Source organism: Mauremys mutica, chromosome 20, assembly GCF_020497125.1.
Source record: "Mauremys mutica isolate MM-2020 ecotype Southern chromosome 20, ASM2049712v1, whole genome shotgun sequence".
NCBI classification, from domain to species: Eukaryota; Metazoa; Chordata; order Testudines; family Geoemydidae; genus Mauremys; species Mauremys mutica.
The window spans coordinates 20398102-20423707 of NC_059091.1; the positions used below are offsets into that span (position 1 = coordinate 20398102).

Genomic DNA, 25606 nt, shown 5'->3' on the forward strand with positions numbered 1-25606 from the left:
TCATTTCCACAGCTCTGCTGATGCCCCTCAATCCTGACCCACAACCCCGGCTATTCTACCCCTGGGATTCCCCCCAACCACTGTCACTGTGGTGCCCCTCAATCTGGAGCTCAGCCCTGAGTGCCACATGCAGGCAGAGTGTGCCAATGCATCTCAATCCCACCCCACCCCCACTCAGCCTGCTAGTTCTCCAGGTACTGCTGTCAGCACCACCAACCCTTGAGTGGAGGGCGAGGCCTAGCGACACCATTCGGAGGTGTCTCAGTGAGATGTGGCAAAATGAGGAATTATGCAAAAGACAGTGTGTCTAGTGGCAAACAAGAGCCAGGGCTGGCTCCAGGCAGCAGTGAAGGAAGCAGGTGCCTGGGGTGGCCAATAGAAAGGGGCGGCACTCCGTCCATTAGTGGGGCGGCACATCCGGGTCTGTGGCGGCAGTTCGGCGGTGGATCTTTCCGTCCCTCTCATCCTCTTCGGTGGCAACTCAACTGACCCGTTTCAGTCATTGGCAGCACTTTGGTGGCAGGTCCTTCAAACCCTCTCTTCCACTTCGGCGGCAGCTCAATCTGGTTTGTCTTTTTTTTCATCTTCTTCACCGTTTGGGGCAGCAAAAAAAGCTGGAGCCGGCCCTGACTAGAACCCCGTGAACAGAGGGGATGAGACTGAATGGACAAATGAACATACAGGGACTAAACTTCGCACAGGGGGAGGGCCAGATCCTCAGCGGGTGTAAATTGGCATCACTCTTTTAACTTCAGTGGAGCTCTGCCCATTTACTCTAGCTGGGGATGTGGCCAGTAAACCTTTCCAGTTCTGAAGGTTCTGGTGTGACCGGTTACCCCCACACACTCCGTGGTGCCACCTGATGTATCGGGGTACCACTGAGCCCGCCCCTTCCACCAGCCTGGGCTCCCTCACCCTGTCCTGCTGAGCCAGGCCCTAAAGCCTCCTCTAGCACACCTACAAGTAGGGACACACCCAGCTACAGAAAGACACAGACACTGAAATCAGTACTGCGCGGGAAGGTTTTCAGTTGAGGAATTGCCCAGCACTGAAGCGCACACCCCCTTTGGAGAGTAAACCCAACATTGTATTGGCTTGCACTGCACAGAGAACTGTACAGCGTAAGCCAATTGAAATTTGCCTTCTCCCTCAATGTGGAGGAAGATATGCACAGATTTTTGCCCCCAGTTATGAATTTCATAAACTGGTTTAGAGAAAACAAAAACAAGTTTATTAACTACAAAAAATAGATTTTAAGCGATTATAAGAGAGATAGCAAACAGATCAAAGTAGATTATTGAGCAAATGAAACAAACACTCAAACTAAGCTTCATACACTAAGGAAATTGGTTACAAGTAATAATTTCTCACCCTAAATGTTGTTTTGGTTTTGCTTGCTGCTTAAAACTCCAGATATTCCTTTCTCAGGCCAAACACATTTTCCAGACTGGGCTCAGTCCTTCCCTCCCCACCTTTTCCTTTGTTTCTTAGGGCATATTTGTATTGGCAGAGCTACAGCACCGGGAGTTCACTTCTTTCTCTCCTGCCACTAAAAGTTGTGGGAAAGTGGAGGGGGTCGTGGGGCATCCTGGGTCCTGTCCCAGTGCCCCGTGATGCAGTCCTTCACATCCCAGCAATCCCTGTGCTTCTGTCCCCATTTGGCACCATCTTTCAACAGTTTGTGTATTGTGTGTCCTGCCTCTTCGGGCTGCAGTAATGGATCCTGAACTCTTGACCAGTATGCTGCTCGCTCTGACCAACATGTCATGAGTGGCAATGGAATTATTCCTTAAACTACAAAGGCAAGAGGAGTGCGACACTGATCTCGCCACGTGTAGTAGCTATGATACGAGATTGCTTGTGGCATTCACGGAGGTGCTGACCACAGTGGAACGCCATGTTTGGACTCCGGAAACAAACATTGAGTGGAGGGATCACATCATGATGCACGTCTGGGATGATGAGCAGTGGCTGCAGAACTTTTGGATGAGGAAAGCCACAATCATTGGACTGTGTCATGAGCTCTCCCCAGCCCTGTGGTGCAAGGATATGAGAATGACATCTGCCTTGCTGTTGGAGATACACATGGTGACTGCACTGTGGAAGCTGGTTACTCCAGACTGCTACCGATTGGTTGCTAACCAGTTCGGAGTGGGAAAGTTGACTGTTGGACTCATGTTGACGGAAGTCTGCAGGGCCATTAATTACATCCTGCTTTGAAGACTGTGACTCTGGGCAACATCCATGACATTGTGGATGGATTTGCACAAATTGGTTTCCCTAACTGCGGAGGGGCGACAGATGGCACACATTCCATTTCTGGCACCAGACTACCTAGCCACTGAGTACATTAATCTCAAGAGGTATTTCTCAATGGTTCTCCAGGTGCTTGTGGATCACCATGGGCATTTCACAGTCATTAACACAGGCTGGTACGGAAAGGTGCATGGTGCATGCATCTTTCGGAACACTTTCAGGAAGCTGCAAGCAGGGACTTTCTTCCTGGACCAGAAGATCACTGTAGGGGAAAGTCACAATGCCCATTGTGATCCTGGGAGACCCCACTTACCCCTTAATGCCGTGGCTTATAAAGCCATACATGGGGTAACTTGACAGCAGCAAGGAATGATTCAACAGGCTTAGCAAGTGCAGAATGACTTTTGAGTGTGCTTTTCACCATTTAAAAACCCACTGGCACTGCTTTTATGGGAAGCTGGACCTGGCCGATGACAATATTCCTATGTTTATAGCTGTGTGCTGTATGCTCCGTAATATTTGGGAAGGGAATGGTGAAAGCTTCACTCAGGGCTGGATCACAGAGGCTCAGCACCTGGAGGCTGAGTTTGAACAGCCAGAGACCAGGGCTATTAGAGGGGCATAGTGTGGGGCCATAAGGCTCAGGGATGCCATGAGGCAGCAATTTGAAGCCGAAAGCCACTAATATTTGGTGCTATGCTCAGGAGTGCAGTGCTCCTAATGGTAGGAGGTGAGTGGCGCAGACAATGCAGTATGTGGGTTTAACATAATTGTATGTTGTTTTGCAGGGATCTTTTTACTTTCAATTAATAGAATAAAGATTGCTTTCAACTCAGCACAATTCTATTATTTAAAAAACGACAACCGGAGGAGAGAGTCAACCAAGAAAAAAAAATAAAAAACCATCAGCAGTGAGGAAGATGGAAAAAGGAAGGTCCCAGGAGGAGGAGTGGTCCCAGGATGGCTAAAGATTTATGTATGTCCAGGGATCATATTCAACCTTCTCCTTTGTAGTACAATGCAATAGGTACTGTGCTTCAAAAGGGACAAACTGCAGAGGGACGGGTGTTGAGTGCGGTGGGTAGTGGGAGTCTGCAGTGCTGGACTGTGAGAGGGGAGGAGTGGAATGCTGTGGGTATAGACTGGAAGTTGATAAGAATGTGTTGGCGGTGTCTGCGGAGAGCATGGGAAAGAGTTTTGCGACAGTGGCTGCAGGGGAGGGCGGAGCTGCTTGGTTTGAAGAGCTAATATTGCCTGCAGCATGTCTGCTTGGCGCTCCATAACCTTTAAGAACCGCTCTGTGGCTTCATTCTGGCGTGCCACATTCTCCTTTCAGTCCCTCTTCTCACTGTCCCACCACTCGTTCATTCCTGTTTCTCAGCAGCAGAGTGCATCATAAGATCATGCAGAAAGTCCTCCTTAGTCCTTCTTGGCTGCTTTCTAACTCTGCACAGCCATTGAGCCGCCGATAACAAAGAGGGAGCCTGGGCTGGGCTCCCAAGGTCATTGTTTGCAACACAGATGAAGATTTAAAACACAGCCAGTACTCACACACCTGTCACTAACTGGCTGACCCCAGGCAAGCGCACATGAGCCAAAGGGGGCAGAGTAAATTATTCTTCTCAGACCCTGTTGTACACTGGGCACGTGGCTTTTCCTGTCCTCACACTTTCCACAGGATCAGCAAAGAATCCTGTGGCACCTTATAGACTAACAGACGTTTTGCAGCATGAGCTTTCGTGGGTGAATACCCACTTCTTGCATCCGAAGAAGTGGGTATTCACCCACGAAAGCTCATGCTGCAAAACGTCTGTTAGTCTATAAGGTGCCACAGGATTCTTTGCTGCTTCTACAGAACCAGACTAACACGGCTACCCCTCTGATACTTTCCACAGGATGTGACCATTATTGAAGATATCTCGCTGCTGAGGATCAGCAGGGATTCAAGGGAGGGTCTTCTCCAAGACTGCGGCTTCCTCCCTGGCCCCTATGCAGCTCGCCTGTGTGCAGCAATGATCTGTCCCCTGCCCCCCTGTGACAGCACAGTGGCACAGGAAAGTTACCGTTAATGGGGCAAGAAAAAAAGCAGTTCTGCCAAAGATCCTCCGGCAGCGGATTGCCCAGTATCTCGACGAGAGTTTCCTGGAGATCTCTGAGGGAGATTCCCGTTAAATGAGGGAATCAATCAACTTATCAGGGGCCTCCTCTCCTGTTTGCGCTTTGCCAACATCCAATAGCTGTGACTGGCTAATCTCCTCTGGGGTAGAAAAGAGCTCCTGGCTTCATGAATCTCTGACTTCCAAGTCATCCTCTGCCTCTGGGTCCCCTTCCCACTCCACATCCTCATCTGAGATTTCCTTCTCCTGGCTCAGTCCACTTTTGACTGGCATGCAAGCCACGGAAGTATTCACGGTGGTCTTTGCCGTGGAGGTGAGGTTACCGCGGAGTATTGCAGCCAGCTCTTTGTAGAACCAGCAGCTCGTGGGTGCAGCACTGTAGCAGTTGTTTGCCTCCCGCACCTTGTGGTTGGAGGTCCACAGCTCCTTCACTTTGACCCTGCACTGCAATGTGTCCCGGTCATGGTGCCTTTTTATCATGCCCGTGTCACCGAGCAAACAGGAAGGGGACTTTCAAAATTCCAAAGGAATTTATGGGATGGGGATGGCGGTTGGTCACCTGAGGGCAGGGCAGTAGAGTTCAAACCAATGAACAGAGAGGTGAGAATAGGCATTGTGGGACACCTCACGGAGGCCAATTGTAGCACTGTAATAGACCAGGGTGTTTACACTGGCCCCACAGCGCTGTAGCCCCAGCGCAGAAAGCTGTATGCCTCTCATTGGGGTGGTTTTTTACAGTGCTACAGCTGTGCAGTTTCTGTGCACTAAGTGCCCCGGACGTGTGTACACCTCAGGAGTTACAGAGCAGAAAGCTCCTTTACTGCGCAGAGACTTGCCAGTATAGACAGGGCCTAAGATGTTTCCAGTGTTCATCCAGGGCAGAGATTCAGAGAAAAATGAGACCTGATTAACTCACTTCCCTGCCGTAAACAGTATTTACATATGGTGGGGGTGACGCTGCACTCTATATGATTTTATGAAAGTATGCTGATGAGTGTGACTATAATGTAACTAAAATATGCTTCATGCAAAAAGTCTCTTGTAAGATATCATTACAAAGTTTATAATCTACTGAGCGTGGTCATCCTATTTGTATAAATGGATCACGCTTGTATCTGAAACTAGAAATATGAAATATCACTCTGAGGTCCTATTGTAGTTATGCAAAGTGTGGTCCATTAATGGTGGTTTGGAATCTTAATGGCTCCCATTAACAGGATAATTGACTGTAGATGGCTCTGTTTTACTTGTAAATCTTCCTGTATACGTGTGCTGGCAAGTGAGTAATGAAGTCTTACAGTGACATGTGATCATGTCACCTGAACTGGAATCCATCTTTAACCTGGTGCATTTCCATTAAGAAGGAGGGGTGGGAACCCAGAAGGACAAAGGATTCCCATCTTATCCAAAAGATATATAAATGGGTGGAACAGAACAAAGGGGGTGGCCATCATGAGAAATCCCCTAGCTACCACCTGAGCTGGAATACCACCTGAGCTGTACCAGGGGAAGGGATTGTGCCCAGACTAGGAAGGCAGCCAGTCTGTGAAAGAAACTTATTGAAAACATCTCTGAGGGTGAGATTTTATCTCTATTCAGTTTTCTTACTGTATTAGACTCAGACTTGTGTGTTTTATTTTATTTTACTTGGTAATTCACTTTGTTCTGTCTGTTTCTACTTGGAACCACTTAAATCCTACTTTTTGTATTTAATAAAATCACTTTGTACTTATTAATTAACCCATAGCATGTATTAATACCTGGGTGGGGGGGAGAGAGCTATGCATATCTCTCTAGAAGTGTTATAGAGGGCGAACAATTTATGAGTTTACCCTGTATACGCTTTATACAGGGCAAAACGGATTTATTTGGGGTTTGGATCCCATTGGGAGTTGAGCATCTGAGTGTTAAAGACAGGAACACTTCTTAAGTTGCTTTCAGTTAAGTCTGAAGCTTTGGGGTATATGGTTCAGACCCATGGTCTGTACTGGAGCAGACTGGCGTGTCTGGCTCAACAAGACAGGATGCTGGAGTCCCAAGCTGGCAGGGAAAGCAGGAGCAGAAGTAGCTTTGGCACATCACAGTTGGCAGCCCCAAAGGGGTTTCTATGATCCAACCTGTCATAGTGGGAATCCTTTGTTTCCCAGTTTGATCCCCTCCCCCATTAGAGGAAAAATACTAGTAGTCCAGTACCAGATGACACGATCACATGACCCTACAGTGTCAACTCAGCATCCCAGGAAGCTTCTCAGGAAGGTAGGAAATTAGCATATTCAAAGTCTTATTGTTCTCCCTATTGGCCCATCCAGGCTGATTGCCTACTGTCTGGTGGATGTTCCCCAAGTGTAAACCCTCTTGTAATTGACAATATTCCTAACTTCAGATACAGAATTGATACATGCATACCAACTGGATAATCATATTCAGTAAATCATAACCTTTCTTGCATGACCCATCTTGCATAGAACACATCTGTTAGGCCATATGTATATGTCATCACAATATCTCTATGACGAATATGGGGCGTAGTGTCACATCTGGGTTTTCCCTTCTTTTGGTAAACCATATGGTCAATTGCTCGACCACACTTCGATTCGTTACGCCATATGCCCAAGAGACCAAATAACTAATATCGGTCTGGTTTATTGCTAAAAGTCAGTAATAGCTAAAGCTCGGTGTCTGTTACAGAGTTCACGGATTATCTAGCTTTCCGTGACCTCCACGACTTCTGCAGCAGCTGGTGTGTCTGGCCCTGGGTGACCATTGCTGCGGCAGTCTTGGGGCACCACATCCCCCAGCTCCCCAACAGCAGCAGAGGTTTTGGTGTTGGAGGGGGCTCAGGGCTGGGGCAGGAGGTTGGGGTGTGGGGCAGTGCTTACCTTGGAGGGGGGGCTCCACAGAAGTGGCCAGCATATCCCTGCAGCTCCTAGGCAGAGGGGCCAGGGGACTCTATATGCTGCCTCTGTCTGCAGGCACTGACCCCGCAGCTCCCATTGACTGCTATTCCCAGCCAATGGGAGCTGTGCAGCCGGTGGTCATGGCGGGGGCAGTGCCCTCCTGGCCATCCCTCCCCCTAGGAGCTGCAGGGACAGCTCTGGCCAGCCCCACCAACCCTCTTCCTCCAGCACCCGCAGGGGTCCTGTGCCATGCATCGCCACCCTCCTTCAGCAATTGCAACATCCCTCCCAGGCTGCCCCCTCCCCCCCGGACCCATGGTGCTTCCCTGGCCACCTCCCTCTATCACCCTTGGTGCCCTCAGTCCACCCTCCAGAGCATCCGCGGCCCCCCAGCCCAAGTTTTAGTTAGAAGTATATAGTACAAGTCATGGACAGGTCACAAGCCATGAATTACTGTGTACTGCCCGTGACCCGTCCATGACTTTTACTAAAAATACCTGTGACTAAATCATAGCCTAGTAATAGCATATTACAGGCATAAAATTTCAATACAATCCATCTCCTGCAGCAGTGCTGAATTCACCTTACAAATAAGGCTCGCATCCAAAGTCACACCCCTAAAGCTGTCCCTTTTTATACCCAACCTGTTTACAAGGAAAGAGGTACTGTATGCATCCCCTGAGGCTAGTCTTAACCTACCATCTTTCTACCTTGTTTTTTTTGATGCCATACTGTACCTCTTAGCACTTTGTTCTGGACACCTGAATTCCAGGTACCAAGAGCGTTATGAACCTCCTAGGCTTGTCCCATATATATTGTCCTTATCTTTGGGACACTCCAGTGAGAGTAACTCCCTGCCTGTTACTACAGTAGAACACCCACATGTGCTGATCCTGACAGTTTTCCTGGCTAATGCAAGGTGTTATGGGATACTTAGCACAGGTAAACAAGACTATAGGAAGACACAGGCCACCTTCCAGGCCATGTAACTGCCAGAAGTGTGCATACAATATAATGTTATATGCATTAAGCACATACTATCCATATTAATATAAGTAATGTGAATCATACCTATTAATCATGTGATATATTATATTAGCCCAGCATATATTGGTGAAAAACAGAAATAGATTTAACCCTCACCTAAACAATTCAGCTAGTCCTAATGACCCAGATCCAATGACCCCACCCCTCATTACCGTGCCGATAACCCCTTTGAGAGCTGCCAAGCCTGTGTCAGCTTCATGGCAGAGACACATTTCTGTGTGGGACTCTCATGATGTGTGCAAATGCGGAACTTACAGTATTACATTCTGCAAGCCTGGGAACTTACCGAATGACACTTGAGTGCTCGCAGGTGGTAGAGAAGGGAACAGGACGAGGAGGAGAAGTACTTGAGAGAAATAATAAATAAATGTGTTTCTAAAATGTTATACACAGAAATAAGCAACAGAGAAAGAGAGAGAGAGATGTCTCCTGGCCCCTGTCTATGGACCAAATTTTGCTTATTTACCAGTGATTCTGGTGTAAATCCAATGAAGTCAATTATTTCATTAATAACTATTATTACTGTAGTAATATTTCAGAATCCCAGCTTTGTGCCACTACAGAAAGCTGCCTCAACCAGCTACCTGGAAATGCCCCTTGTGTACTGGCTCTATGGTGCAGCCCCCAGGCACAGTGGGCATTCCCAGAGATGAGTGGTGTGGCCAACGTACTCCTACACTCTGGCTCTTGCCAGCTGCTGGAATGGTCCTTTGGGGCTACGGACAGTTGAGACTGAATCAGGGAAGGCTTTGGGCTGCTCTGCTTCCAGGGACCAGACTGATCTGCAGTTATCCCCTGGGATTCAGTAGTTGTGAAAGTGATGGAAAGCCATATTTGACCCCTCCACTCTATGGTCTCATAGTGAGCCCATCTAATTGAGATCCAGGAATCTGGCCAAGGGTGTTTCAGTGAGTCTGGATGGAGTCTCAGTTGGTGTAACGTGAGCACCGGAGGCAGCAGAGGAAACTGCACATTACACCAATGTAGCATATGCCTAGGTGTAAATTCTAGCTCAAGGAGACATACCTGGGCTTGCTCTGACCCAGCTGGCATGCCAAAAATTGAAGAGTAGCCGCGCTTGGGCAAGTAACAGGAGAGGCTCCTTGCCCCGACTATGATCCTGTCCAAGACCACAGGTACGCACTCAGGGCAGCGAGCCCCTCCAGCCACCACGGCGACACTTCTGTTTCTAGCTAGATGAGAGCTAGAGTTACTATGTCTTCTCAAGCTGAAACATTCACCTTCCAGCCCCAGTGCAGACAGACCCGTAGGCCCCTCTGGACTCTCCTAGCCCCACCCAAATTCAGCCCATGGACTTTGTTCCACTCACCCAATGGATACACGTCACTTCGGGTTCCCATGGTGGCTCAGATGCTGTCAGGGCAGGTCGAGTTCTGAGGATTCTGAGCTTTGCAGCCTCTTATCTTGGAGAACTTAGACAGGAAGCCAGGTTGACTCATGTCCTGTTGCATTTTATAGTATTAACCCAGAGCACTGCACACAGGAAAGCACTGTCTTCCCAGCATGCCCTACTCTCCTTCCTTCTGCCCTACCACTTCTCCCAGCCCCATAAGCATTTACTTTGCAATGCAGGAAACTGACCACAGTGCAGAGGGCCTAGCACCACTTCACACAATCACAGAAATGTGGAGTTTCAAGTGACATCAGGAGCTCAATCCAGCCCCACGAGCTGAGGCAGGACCAAGTGTACCTAGACCATCCCTGACAGGTGTTTGTCCAATTTGTTTTTAACCCCCCCCCCCCCCAATAACAGGGATTCCACAGCCTCCCTAGGTCACCTGTTCCTGTGCTGAACCATCCTTAGAGTTAGAAAGTTTTTCCTACTATCAAGCCTAAATCTCCTGGCTGCTAACTAAGCCAATTCCTTCTTGTCCTACCCTTGGTGGACATGGGCACCAATTCATCACAGTCCTCTGTATAACAACCTTTTGCATATTTGCAGATTATTATCATGTCTCATCTCAGCCTTCTCTTTTCTGGACAAAACATGCCCAATTCTTTCAACTTTTCCTCACTGGTCATGTTTTCTAAACCTCTGATCATTTCTGTTTCTCTCCTCTGGACTCTGTACAATTTGTCCTCATCCTTCTTGAAGCGCAGCACCCAAACCTGGGCACGGTTCTTCAGTGACGAGTAAAGGAGAACAGTCACCTCCCATCTCTGACCCACCCCACTCCTGTTAATACATCCCAGAATGGCATTTGCCTTTTTTCAACAGTATCACACTGCAGACTCACATTCCTTTTGTGGTCCACCAGAAACCTCACACCCTTTTCTGCAGTGCTGCTGCCAAGCCAGTGAGTCCCCATCCCTACCTTGTGAGTAAGGACTAACAACTAGCTTTGCACCCTCCTTCTGGTGGTTTCACCTAGTCCATATTTCCTTAATTTGTGTAGGAAAATGTCGAAAGATTTACTGAACTCAAGATACATCACGTCCACCTTTCCCCACATCCACTAGACTGGGTACCCAATCAAAGAAGGAAATTGCATCTGTTTGGCATGACTTGTTCTTCACAAATCCCCGTTGGTTATGACTTATCACCTATTATCCTATAGGTTTTAATAAATTGGTAGTTTAATCAGAATCTTTTTGGGTATTGAAGTTAGGCTTTCTGGTTCATAGTTCCTTAAGAGCTCCTTTTAACCTTTTTTTGAAGATAGTCAGTATGTTTGCCTTTGTTAGGACCATCATCCATCCTCCATGAGTTCTGGAAGATAATCGCTAATGGTTCAGAGATTGCTTCAGCTAGTTTCTTAAGCACTCTAGGGTGAATTTCATTAGGCACTGCCGAGTTGCACAGATCTAACTTAGCTAAATATTCTTTTACTATTAACTTCTCTGTTATTTCCCTATTCTGGCCAGTGTTCCTTCCCTCTCCTTAATAGTAACTGGTGTTAAGTATCTCATCACAATTAACCTTTTTAATCTTGCCTTCAGTAAAACTTAAGAGGTGCCCATACTGAGTGGTTGGTTGCTGACATAATGGTCAGAGATGAGTCTTGCTGTAAGTACTCATCTAAGTTGTTGCAGCTATAATGCCTAAGTCATTTTCCACGAAGGAGCTCTTCTTAACAAAAAAGAAACAGAAGAACAGATCTTCATCCAGCTCACAGTGTGGGTCCTGTGACCCTGTATGGAACATGTGGGACGCTGTATTATATTGTTGACACCAATATTATAAAATTGCGAGGAATCTGACCAGATATGCCATGTGAGGTATCTTTGAAAATGCCACAATTTGCCAAGTATGATAACCTTATTTATACATTTGTATCACCTTTGCATTATGGGTTATAGATACGTAGGGTCTGTCTGTATTTCACACTTGGGCTGTGCATCTGAATGACACCCCCAGACAGATTGGCATTAGCACTGCCTAGCCTGCTTGATGGTCCATCAAGGGACATCAACTGTACAATGAACACATTGAGAGGATCAGGGGCTGCATAGTATGACTCAGCAAGGCAGGCAGGGGCATTATGGACAGAACTCTCAGGCTTCCAGGGCATGCGTTGGGCAGCTAGCGTCTGGAACAAAGGAAATACAGGCTGCTGGAGAAGAATATAAAAGGCAGCTGCATCAACACATGGCCTGGGAGCCTGAGAGTTCTGTCCATAATGCACCTGCCTGCCTTGCTGAGTCATACTATGCAGCCCCTGATCCTCAAAGCTTTTGCCCACAGCTGTGATAGCTCCGGCCTTGGTCCAGCCCAGCTCCTGCCTTGTCTTCATTCCTGCTTCTTATCTCTGGAGCAACTTCTCTACAAACCGAAGCTCTGATCAAGGGACTGAATGACCCATCCTAGCTGCAGATGTGTTCCAGAGGGAGTTTCAAGCCAGTAAACTCACTAATACTGCTAAGAACCTGACACAGGGACTTTGAAGTCTTTGGATGTATGTGACTGCTCTACCATTTAACGTCTCTCGTCTTGTTCGTTCTTTTTTCTTTATACTAAACCTTTCGTTTTAGGCACAAAAGGATTGGCTGGCAGAATACGGTATTTTGTATATGATCCAACCTAATATTGACCTTTTGGGTCAGAAGAACATTTTTTATAGTGAGCGAAGTTTTAAATTTCACTGTACTGGACCTAGATGCTGATTGGGAGCCAGGGAATTGGAATGCAATAAAGGGGCTGTCTTTTTTTTTTTGCTTCGTGATAACGAGTGTGGGGATGAGACGCACAGTTTGTGACTGGTCGGGGGAGTTTTACTTCAGTGTTACCCACCAGTCTTGGGAGTATCTGCTCCCCGTTTTGCAGCCTTCCCTGACCATCACGTTTCCAGTGAGGGCTGCCTTAGGCCTACTGTGCCACAGTTACTTATGCATGAGATGGTTCTGTCCAAGTCTCAGCTGTGACCGTAGCTCTTGTCTGCAGCTGTCGTCTTGGACACACAGACACAACATCAGTCCTGTTCCAGGTGGTGCCATAGTAACTGGGTTAGCACAGCTGATGTGGCCTACAAAGAAGATGAAAGAGGCGGCTAATGACTATCCATCCTTGGGCAGTCATCTCTAGTGGTCAGAGCAGGACTTGGCAGCCAAGAACCGGAGCTGAGGATCAGAGCCAGAGGCCAAATGCCAGCACCAAGGGTCAGAGCCAGAGGCAGAAGATGGGAGTTGGAATCCAGGGTCAGAATTGGGTCAGAGCCAAGGGTCAGAGTCAAAGTTGGAGATGAGGAATCGGAGCTGAGGGCTGGAACCAGGTTACCTGGAGAGAGACAAGGCAGGAGCCGGGCTGGACCAAGGCCAGAGCTATCACAGCTGTGGGCAAAAGCTTTGAGCAGCTACTGAACTGCCACTGCTAGGCTTAAGAGCCTGTTTGCTGACCCTTCCCACCAATCAGGCAGCTTGGTACAGGCCAGCTGCACTCGTTAGGTTGCCTGGAGACTGTCTCTGCTTCAGGCCCAGATTCCTGACAGATGGTCCTTGTTGATGGTCCCATATGACCATGTCTTCAAGGGAGTGACTCCCCAGGACCTGGGGCTCTCCAGTCCTCCCATCCAGGTGTCCATGAGCTCAACGTGAAAAGAGGCAAAGAAATACACTCAAGCTCCTCCTCCTATGATCACTCTCATGTGTGGGTCTTTCCAGGTCCCCTTTTCTTGTGCCCCCCCTCCTAGAGGAACAGCTCTGGTCCAATCAGTGTCACCAACGTGCTTCTTCCAAATAGATCAACCTTCCCCTGAGAAAAAACACTGCACACACATGTGGGTTTCGCCTACATAAAGTCAGTTTCTGCTCAGTGAATTCCCCTTTCTCAGGTGTTTCCTGGTGGTTTGCTCTGTCCTGTCCGGATTGTGGTGAGCAGTGGGGTGTGGTCACCTGCCTTATTTCCTCTTTTGTCAGCTTTAGAACAACACATTCCCTGTGACTAAAGAAATTTCTTTTTTTCTCCTGTTTGCCATTGGCCAGCAGTCTATGATGGCATCTGTGCTGGGGTCATTAATTGGGGCCATTCTCCAAAGCTTCCTCATTCGAGTGCCTTCCTGAAGACAAGTGTAAACCCAGCTGTCCCTGCCTCAGTGAGTGTCAGCAAAACTGTTCTGAGCAGGCGCCCTTAAGGGTTAGATTCACAAACACAAGTTACCAGTGTAGAACTACAGATATTCCCAGATCCCCAACTGGTGTAAATCGGCATCGATCCAAAGGAGTCCACACCCCCATTTACACTAACTGAGGATCTGGCCTTAGATTATGAATGGCCACCTGCTCGGGGTGGAGTTGTGCCCAAAACTAGCCCATGGCTCATAAATGGGGAGTTTATTGAGAATGAGGAAGCTCGTCAGAAACGACCCGATGTCTACACTGAGGAAAGTGAGCTCAGACTCAGTGTGGAGGCTGCTGGAACCAGACCACCAAGCCAAGGCGTGAGGCAAAGCCCAGACACCAAGAGCTAGTGAGGCTCCCTGCTTACCCCTGGCTGAGTTACACATCCCCATACGCCACAGGCTGCGCGCTGCGACCTGAACTCTGCTCCCTCCCCAGCTCAGTTCTTCCCCAGCTCTAGTGGCTGTGGCTGTTTGGTGCCGTTGCTGGTTCTGTTGGCAGAGTCACTTGGCGAAGGGCTGAGCGCACACGGCTGACGACAGGCTGGGGTTCCTGGGAGGGGGCAGAGCTCAGCTTGCAGTGTGTGGCACAGTAGCCAGGGTAACGGTGCAGCCTGCCTGGAGTGGAGAAGCTGAGGGCATGTGCTGGTCGCTGGCTGAACTTTTTATTTCCTGTTTGGGGGGATTTAATTCCTAAGTGTTTTTCATGTTTCACTGGAGGTTGCAGTGTAGGGAGGGGGAGAAGAACAGCTGTTGATGGAGAATGCTTGATCCAGCAGCTGCTCGAGTTCTTCTCTGCTGGAGGAGACACTCTGGCAGAAAAGCAGCCCCCAACAGAGAAGATTTTATATGCTCCCACCCCCACAATGAGGCTTGGGTGAACCCACTTCCAACATCAATCAGGTTTTGAGCACCCAGCCTCCAATCACCCAGTGACATTTGTGCACCCCTGGCCTCCATCCATACAGCCAGTGAGAGTGAACAGGGAATAGCAATCGTGATATTTGCAATATGCCCTGTGGTCTGAGCCTCTGACCCACTCCGCTCCCTTTGTACGGACACTGACTGCATGTCCCCCAGGGAGGGGAGGCCCCAGTAGAGTGGGGCCAGTGTAGCTAGACTCTGAGGCAGCCTCTCCTCCAGCTCCAGCATAGGAGGCAGGGCAGGGACAGCCTGTAGTGATCATTATCAGCCACTGATGTTTTAATCAACCCATCCAGGCTGCTCCAGCCCCCAACAAGGCTGGTGTAGTACCTGCCAATGAGGTTCCCTGAGGGCCTCATACCCAGATGGGGCACAGCAGAAATTGGGGGCTAAAGCTGTTTAATTACATTTCAGCCTGAAATTTCCCAAGAGTTTCAAATCTGGATAAATGCTCTAGTCGGCTCCTGAGCAACTGGGGGATGGAAACAAAGCAATGGGATTAGACGTATACATCAGTCATGGGAAAATACTCACTCGGGTCTGACAAGAATCTAGGCAGTTTGTACGCAGCTGTCCATTTAGTGGGGTCCTTAGGCTGCTGGAGGATTCCAGGGACACGGTAGAATGGTCCCACCCCCAGTCCAGCAGACTTTGTGCTATTGAGGAGGATGAAAGTTTCAGGGAAGGAGAACATCAAACTGGAACAGAGGGAAATGATCCCATAGTTGGGACCCTCCTTCCAGAGGATGCCATAGTATCCTCTCACACTGCGGATCCTCTCCAGGGGAGGGAACTCCAGTTGTTAGGAAGAAGCAGGTAATACTAAGGGGGATTCAATCATTACAAACATAATTATCTGGGTTTGCAATGACCAGAACTGCATGGTGACTTGCCTGTCCGGTGCGAAGGTTGCAGATCTCTCAAGACATCTAGACAGACATATGTGTAGTGCTGGGGAGGAGCCGTTGGTCGTGGTAGGTATCAGTGACATAGGGAAGGCTGGGAGAGAGGTCCTGGAAGCCAAATTTAGGCTGCTAGGTAAGAGATTGAAGTCTAGGACCTCCATTGTAGCATTTTTGAAATGCTTCCAGTACCACTTGTATGGCCAGTTAGAACTGCAGGGTCTCAATGCATGGATGAGACGATGGTGTAGGGAGGAGGGGGTTAGATTTATTCAGAACTCGGGAACCTTTTGGGAAAGGGGGAGTCTATACAGGAAGGATGGACTCCACCTAAACCAAGTTGGAACCACATTGCTGGCATTTAAAGTTAAAGAGGTCGCAGAACAGTTTTTAAACTAAGGGCTGAGGGAAAGCCGAGGAGCACGTGGTTTGGACAGAGACATCCCTTAGGGGAGGATCTATTAATGGAGATTCTCTATGTCCTAGTAAGGAGGTGGCTAAGAAGAGGATGGAAGATGATAAGATACAGGTAGGAGCTGATGAGAAACAGTCAAATGAAAAAGAGTCGCATTCAATTACATCATGTAATGGCAGACAGCTAAAAATTGACAAATTTTTAAAGTGCTTATATACCAATGCTACAAGTCTTAATAAGAAGATAGGTGAACTAGAGTGTGTCATATTAAATGAGGTTATGGATATAATAGGCATCACAGAAACTTGGTGGAATGAGGCTAAACAATGGGACACAATAATACCAGGGTACAAAATATATTGGAGGGACAGAACAGGTCATGCTGGAGGGAGAGTGGCACTAGAAAGCATTGAGTCAAATGAAGTAAAAATCTTAAATGAACCAAACTGTCTGATGGAATCTCTATGGATAGTAATTCCCTGCTAGAATAATAATATAGCAGTAGGGGTATTCTACCAGCCACCTGACCAGCATGGTGATAGTGACTGTGAAATGTTCAGGGAGATTAGAAAGGCTATAACAATAAAAAATTGAATAATAATGGGGGATTTCAACTAGCTCCATATTGACTTGATACATGTTACCTCAGGCCAGGATGCAGAGATAAAGTTAAGCCTAAGTGGAGCACAGGATCTGGCCCAAGAGGTGAATATAGCTGAACTGCTGGTAATAGTGACCATAATATAATTAAATTTAACATCCCTGGAAGGGGGGAACTCCACAGCAGCCCACCACAGGAGCATTTAATTTCAGAAAGGGGAATTACACAAAAAGGAGGAAGTTAGTTAAAGAGAAATTAACAGGTACAACGCCAAAAGTGAAGTATCTACTGTGACAAAGTTCCTCTTTTACCTTGGTGGGTTCTGCGCTTCTTGGTGGATTTGCTCACCTCAGTGATCTTCCCCTCTGGTGGAACCCCCAGTCTGGGTCAACTCCTCCTGTGTCTGATCAGGAGTAGTGAGGTTTGGGGGGAACCCAGGCCCACCCTCTACTCCGGGTTCCAGCCCAGGGCCCTGTGGACTGCAGCTGTCTATAGTGCTTCTTGTAACAGCTGCATGACAGCTACAACTCCCTGGGCTACTTCCCCATGGCCTCCTCCAAACACCTTTTTATCCTCACCACTGGACCTTCCTGCTGGTGTCTGATAATGCTTGATCGTATGATAATTCCTCAATCCTCCAGTAGCACACCCTCTCAGTCTCAGCTCCTTGTGCCTCTTACTCCCAGCTCCTCACACGCACTTCTCTCCTCTGGCTCCTCCTCCCCTGACTGGAGTGATCTCTCTTTTTAAACCAGGTGCCCTGATTAGCCTGCCTTGATTGGCTGCAGGTGTTCTAATCAGTGTAGCTATCTCCACTGCCTTCTAGAAAGATCTTAATTTGCCCCAGGTGCCTTGATTAACCTGGAGCAACTGCCATTTGGTTACCATGGTGCTAGGGATTTGTTTAGCCTGGGGCTAACATACCTGTTCCTCAGTACTTTACTGTAGCCATCCGGCCTTGCCCCATCACGCTACAAGCTGCACCTTAATAGATGCTCAATTTAAATGTATACCCCAAAATTAAAAAAAAAACATAGTAAGAGAACCAAAAAAGTGCCACCATGGCTAAACAACAAACTAAAAGAAGCAGTAAGAGGCAAAAAGGCATCCTTTAAAAAGTAGAAGTTAAATCCTATTGAGGAAAATAGAAAGGAGCATAAACTCTGGCAAGTGAAGTGTAAAACTATAATTAGGAAGGCCAAAAAAAAATTTGAAGAACAGCTAGCCAAAGACTCAGGAAGTAAGAGCAACAAATTTTTTAAGTATAACAAAAGCAGGAAGCCTGCTAAACAACCAGTGGGGACACTGCACTATCGAGATGCTACAGGAACACTCAAAGATGATAAGGCCATTGTGAAGAAACTAAATTAATTGTTTGCATCAGTCTTCATGGCTGAGGATGTGATGGGGGTTCCCAAACCTGGGTCATTCTGTTTAGGTGACAAATCTGAGGAACCATCCCAGACTGAGGTGTCATTAGAGGAGGTTTTGAAACATATTGATAAATTAAAGAGTAATAAGTCACAAGGACAAGATGGTATTCACCCAAGAGTTCTGAAGGAACTCAAATGTTAAATTGCAGAGTGACTAAATGTAGTTTGTCACCTCTCATTTAAATCAGCGTCTGTACCAAATGACTGGAGGATAGCTAATGTGACACCAATTTTTAAAAAGGGCTCCAGAGGTGATCCCAGAAATTACAGGCCACTAAGCCTGACTTCAGTACTGGGCAAACTGGTTGAAACTATAGTAGAGAACAAAATTGTCAGACACAGAGATAAACACAATTTGTTGGTGAAGAGTCAACATGGATTTTGTAAGGGGAAATCATGCCTCACCAATTTACTAGAATTCTTTGAGGGGGTCAACAAGCATGTGGACAAGGGGGATCCAGAGGACATAGTGTACTTAGATTTTCAGAAAGCCTCTGACAAGATCCCTCACTAAAGGCTCTTAAGCAAAGTAGTGATGGAATAAGAGGAAAGGTCCTCTCATGGATTGGTAACTGGTTAAAAGATAGGAAACAAAGGGTAGGAATAAATGGTCAGTTTTCAGAATGGGGAGAGGTAAATAGTGATGTCCTCCAGGGCTCTGTACTGGGCCCAGTCCTATTCAACATATTCATTAATAATCCGGAAAAAGGGGTAAACGGTAAGGTGGCAAAATTTGCAGATGATACAAAACTACTCAAGATCATTAAGTCCAAAGCAGACTGCAAAGCGTTTCAAAGGAATCCCAGAAAACTGGGTGACTGGGCAACAAAATGGCAGATGGAAATCAATGTTGATAAATGCAAAGTAATGCACATTGGAAAACATAATCCCAACTATACATATAAAATGTTGGAGTCTAAATTAGTTGATATCACTCAAGAAAGAGATCTTGGAGTCATTGTGGATAGTTCTCTGAAAACATTCACTCAATGTGCAGCAGCAATAAAAAAGTGATCAGAATGTTGGAAATCATTAAGAAAGGGATAGATAATAAGACAGAAAATATCATATTGCCTCTATATAAATCCATGGTACACCCATATCTTTAATACTGTGTGCAGATGTGGTCGTCCCATCTCAAAAAAGATACATTGGAATTGGAAAAGGTTCAGAAAAAGGCAACAAAAATTATTAGGGTTATGGAACGGCTTCCATATGAGGAGAGATTAATAAGACTGGGCCTTTTAAGCTTGGAAAAGAGATGACTAAAGGGGGTTATGACAGAGGTCTATAAAATCATGACTTTATGGAGAAAGTAAATAAGGAAGTGTTATTTACTCCTTCTCATAACTCAAGAATTAGGGGTCACCAAATTAAATAAATAGGTAGCAGGTTTAAAGTAAACAAAAGGAAGTATTTTTTCACACAATGCACAGTCAACCTGTGGAACTCCTTGCCAGAGGATGTTGTGAAGTTTAAGATTATGACAGGGTTCAAAAAAGAACTAGATAAATTTATGGAGGATAGTTCCATCAAGGCTATTAGTCATGATGGGCAGGGATGGTGTCCCTAGCCTCTGTTTGCCAGAAGCTGGGAATGGGCGACAGGGGATGGATCACTTGATGATTACCTGTTCTGTTCATTCCCTCTGGAGCACCTGGCGTTGGCCACTGTCAGAGGACAGGATACTGGGCTTGATAGACCTTTGGTCTGACCCAGTATGGACGTTCTTATGTTCTTACGTTCTCAGCAGGCTAACGATTAGCATTGCGCTCAGACTGTAAATGGGTGACCTTTGTGAACCATCAAGTCCTTCATTCACACATGACAAACTGAAGTGAGGTAAGTATCTCTCCCCACATCCTGTACCCGGAGCATGTGGATTACCACTTGGTGACCTGCTTTAACTCACAGACCTAGAGACCATAATTGCCAGGATCTGTACATACCTGTTCTCCTATTTTTCACACAGACGACTCACAAGGATTACAGCAACCAGTGTGACAGAGGCTTTCATTAGCGCCCTCATGTGGCATGCTTTGATGGACTAGTATGTCCAAGGGGATCCCTGTAACCCCGATGTGCCCAGTGCCCTCTACTGGTTCGCATCAGCAGGGACTTGGGTCATAGTTAGATTTCTGGATTACATGGCAACCTGCCAGGAAGATTTTTTTCCCCTTTTCCTTTCTCGCTGTGCATAGGCTGTGAGCAGAACACCCTGCGCAGGGGCGAGGGGCCCTCAGCCTCATGCTGGGTCCTAAGCCGGGCTTGGGGGGATCAGGGTCGGGGCGGGGAGAGCTTGTGCTGGACAATACCTGGTGGCAGGGCATGGGAGCTTGCCTCACTGTGGGCCCTGCACAGATGGGGAGGGGCTTGACCATATGGTGGGTCTGCCCAGGGGTGAGGCATGAGAGTGGGAGCTGGCCGCAGGTTGGGCCCTGCATGGGGGTGGGAGGAGTTTGGCCTTGTGATGGGCCCTGCCCTGTGGGGGAGGAGCTTGTCCTTGTGGTGGGCCCAGAGAGGGATGGGGGATGCTTAGTTTCGTGTGGGGCCCTGCCTGGGAGGGGGAGAGTATTGGGGGGGAAGGGATCGATGTGGGCCCTGACCAGGAGGGAGTATCGGGGAGGGAGGGGATCATGGTGGGCCCTGCACCGGGGTGAGGGTGCTCTGGCCTGCGCCAGATGTTATTGACATCGGTGCGTCTGGCAGCCACCCTTCATCCAGGCTGTGAGACAGTCACTCAGAGAGGGGGAGCTGCACTGTGCATCCCACTGGGGCATTAACTCTGAGCCCTGCGGGGGGGAGGCTCTGACAGCCCCCCCTCCTCCCCGGCAGGGGGTTTGTGGGGTGCAGGCAGGAGGGTAAGAGCTCAGCATGCCTGCCCCTCCTCCCCCAAGACACCCAGGCTGCTGAGGTAAATATGGGGAGGGCCCTACTGCCAGCTCTGTGGGAGAAAAGGGACACTGCTGCTGCTGCTGCTCCTCCAGGGCCCACAACTCTGCCCCATCTGTCTGGGGCAGGAGGAGGGGGGTGTAATAAAGTGGTCTTGGCAGAGTTGCCCAGAATATTATGGGATGAAACCTTGCCATACTCTGCCTTGGATTGCTAGCTCAGCCTGTGCTATCCTGTGCCACTTACTTCCTGTTTTAATCAGTGGGATCCATTCCCCCCAAAATACCTTCCCCCCACCATTGGAATTCATACACACATACATACAGGCACCAACTTCCTCAGTTCCTGGGGAGTGCTCCATCTCCACTCCACCCCTTCCCCAAAATGCTCACCACAACTCATCCCTCCCTGACTTTGCCCCTTCCTGCCCCTCTCTGCCCTTCCTCCCAGCACCTCCTGCATGCCACTGAACAGCTGATCACAGCAGGCAGGAGGCGCTGGGAGGGAGAGGGAGGCGCTGATCTACGGGGTTCCCAGTGGGTGCTTAGCACCCACGGAGTTGGGGCCTATGTACACACACATTCTGTGAGGATGCAGTTAAGTGAAGCAGCGAGTTCCCAGCAGGCTCTCTTGAGCACTTATTTTGGTTGCACTGAGCAGTCACTTTCCAACATTGGTGATGAGGAAAAATGTAATACTAGCGAGTTATGGGAAAATTGAAATTTCCTGTAGAAAGTGAGGATCGGCATTAATCTATGGAAAGCCGGAGCCAGTAATTTCCTTGCAAATGAGATTATAAATAAAAGACAATGGAGTGATATGCCTCAGAGGCTGCTTAAGTAAAACCTACTCCCTCTCAAGGAGTTTGTTGCACTCCCAGGAAGCAGAAGGTAAAATTTCAGAAGACCTGCAAGAGATCTGAACAGAGCAATAGACACCACAGCCAAGTGTTACTGTAGAAAATTTTAAGTATCCCAGAGTGAGGAGGAAAAGTGAAACCGTAGCAGTGTACGTGGCAGAGCTAAAAATATTTACTGACTAGTGCTCGATTGGAAAGGTCCTCTGTGCTGCAGGGCAGATGAGTAATACCACAAACCAATGGGGGAATTCAAAGACGATTGCTGGCAGAAGGAGACGTAACCTGGCCCTAAGCAACAGACTGAACCACAGCAATGGAAGCAGCAGTGAAAAAACTTACAATCTTTGTACTTAAAATGCAGGGATAAATCGAAGTAACTCAGGTGCCTGAGTAGTGTCTCTGCATCAGTTTGTAACTTTAAAATGTCCCGTGTCATAAATGCCTCAAGACTGACATTTAGCCAGACAACACAAAGGTGATTATCCAACAGCATCTCAAGACCCAGAGGCCAGGGCTGGATTTACACCTTACACACCCCTAGGCACAGCATCTTCAGCGCCCCCCTGCCTGCAGCTGACCTACATGTTACACACAGGTTTAGAGAGGTAAGGTGCCCCTAGAATGCCAGCACCCCTAGGCACATGGTTACTGTGCCTAATTGGAAATCCAGCCCTGTCTGAGGGTAGACCCCTATGGTATGTCTACACAGCACACTCAGCCAGAGCTCTGACTCAGGTTTAAGACCAAGCCTCGCTTCTGTCCACACAGAAGTTAGTTTCACACAGGCCTGCAGAACATGCTGGGGATGGGTCAGAACCCAAGTCCCAATGTGATGCAAGTCAGAGCCCAGACATTTTGTAGTGTGGAAGCAGCTCGGCTCCATGTCACCAGACTCGAGTGTGGAGACTCCGCCAACACTATCCCACAATCATAGAATCACAGGAATGGAAGGGACCTTGAGAGGTCATCTAGTCCAGTCCCCTGCACTCATGGCAGGACTATATTTTATCGAGACCATCCCTGACAGGTGTTTGTCTAAGCTGTTCTTAAAAATCCCCAGTGATGGAGATTCCACCACCTCCCTAGATAATTTATTCCAGTGATTAACAACTCTGACAGTTAGGAATTTTTTTCTAATGTTTAAGCTAAACTTCCCTTGCTATGATTTAAGCCCATTGCTTCTTGTCCTATCCTCAGAGGTTAAGAAGAACAATTTTTCTCCCTCCTTCTTGTAACAACCTTTTATGTGCTTGAAAACTGTTATCATGTCCCCTTTCAGCCTCTGCTTTGCCAAACTAAACAAACCCAATTTTTTCAATCTTCCCTCATAGGTGATGTGTTCTAGATTTTTAATAGTTTTTGTTGCTCTTCTCTGGACTTTTTCCAATTTGTCCACAGCTTTCCTGAAATGTGGTGCTCAGAACTGGACATAATACTCCAGCTGAGGCCTAATCAGAGTGGAATAGAGCTGAAGAATTACTTCTCACATCTTACTCACAACACTCCTACGAATACATCCCAGAATGATGTTTGCTTTTTTTGCTAAAGTGTTAAACCGTTGACTCATATTTAACTTGTGGTCCACTATGACCCCCAGATCCCTTTCTGCAGTACTCCTTCCTGGGCAGTCATTTCCCATTTTTTGTGTGTTCAACTGATTGTTCCTTCCTAAGTGGAGTATTTTGAATTTGTCCTTATTGAAGTTCATCCTGTTTACTTCAGACCATTTCTCCAGTTTGTCCAGATCATTTTGAATTTTAATCCTATCCTCCAAAGCCCTTGCAACCCCTCCCAGCTTGATATTGTCCGCAAATTTATAAGTGTACTCTCTCTGCCATTATCTAAATCATTGATGAAGATATTGAACAGAAGCAGATCCAGAACTGATCCCTGCGGGACCCCACTTGTTATGGTCTTCCAGCATGACTATGACCGCTGATAACTACTCGCTGGGAATGGTTTTCCAACCAGTTATGCACCCACCTTATAGTAGCTCCATCTAGGATATATTTCCCTAGTTTGTTTATGAGGAGGTCATGTGAGACAGTATCAAAAGCCTTACTAAAGTCAAGATATACCACATCTACCACTACCCCCCTATCCACATGGTTTCTTACCCTGTCAATGAAAGCTATCGGTTTGATTTGACACAATTTGTTCTTGACAAATCCATGCTGACTGTTACTTATCACCTTATTATCTTCTAGGTGTTTGCAAATTTATTGCTTAATTATTTGCTCCATTATCTTTCCAGGTACAGAAGTTAAGCTGATTGATCTGTAATTCCCTGGGTTGTCCTTATTTCCCTTTTTGGGCCTACACTACAAAATTGGGTTGACATATGCCGTTTTAGGTTGAGTTAATAATGTATGTGTCTACATTACGAAGTCCCTTTCGCTGACCTAAAGGGCTTGTAAAATCGACTTCTGTACTCCATCTCCATGAGAGGCATAGCACTTCCATCAACATCCAGGCATCAACAGAGGGCTAGTATAGACAGTCGTCTGTGTAATTCCAAAGAATTGGCCTCCAGGAGGTATCCCTGAGTGCTCCATTGTGACCGCTCTGGAGAACACTTTCAACTCCACTGCACTTCAGCCAGGTGCACAGGAAACAGCTGCTCCCATGTTAATGCCCCAGGAACTTTTGAATGTTCATTTCCTGTTTCATCAGAGTGGCACGCTCACTAGCACAGCTGACCATGGATGCTCAGAGCTACAAACGCGCTCCAGCCTGGAGCACACAGGACACACTGGATTTTATTGCTGTGTGGGGAGAAGAGTCTGTGCAGACAGAGCTCTGAACCAGCAGAAGAAACTCTAACATCTATGCCAAAATCTCACAGGGCATGGGGGACAAGGGCTACACCAGAGACACACAGCAGTGACTCATGAAAATAAAGGAGCTTCAGCAAGCGTAGCAGAAGACAAGGGAGGCGAACAGTTGCTCTGAGCCACAGACATGCCGTTTCTATGAGAAGCTGCGTGCAATTCTAGGCAGCGACCCCACCACTACCCCAAAACTCTCCGTGGACACCTCCCAGGAGCCCCAGGTGACCTCGGGCAACAACGAGGAGGACATTGTTGATGAGACAGAGGAGGAGGAGAAGAATACATGGCAGGCACATGGAGGATCCATTCACCCCAACAGTCAAGAACTTTCTTTAACTGCGTAGCCCATCCCCTCGCAGGAGAAATTGCTGGTGGCGCGAAATGCCGGGGAAGGTGCCTCTGGTGATTACATATTTTCAATCAAACTGTAGGGGGTCAATTGCTATTATTTTTAATGTTTAATCTGAATTAAAAAATTGGAATAGTAGTTAGTAGCGGCCAGTCCAGCTATGCAGAAGGTGATCTCCAAAAGACTTTTTATCTGCCTGGGGATGGACTGGGAATCCTCCATGGATATCTCTAGGAAGCTCTCATGGAGGTACTCTGCAATCTTTTGCAGAAGGTTTCTGGGAAGGGATTCCTTATTTTGTCCACCATGGTAGGACACTTTCCCACAACACTCCAGTATTAACTCTTCTGGCATCATTGCGGCACACAGCATTGCAGCATAAGGATCAGGTAAGTAACCAGATGCTTACAGCATCTGCTGTCTTTCCGCTTCTCTTACCCTCAGGAGAGTGATATTGCATATGGTTACCTCGGGGAAATGGGTGAAGTTATAAGAGCTAGACTTTAAGCC

The 25606-nt window shown here is 47.5% G+C and overlaps 1 protein-coding gene across 5 annotated transcripts in view; it reads right to left on the bottom strand.

The window, feature by feature from the left end:
- Window positions 1-25606, bottom strand: part of LOC123353430 (adhesion G protein-coupled receptor E3-like) — an 83309-nt gene that overhangs the window by 3670 nt on the left and 54033 nt on the right. The window lies entirely within an intron of this gene.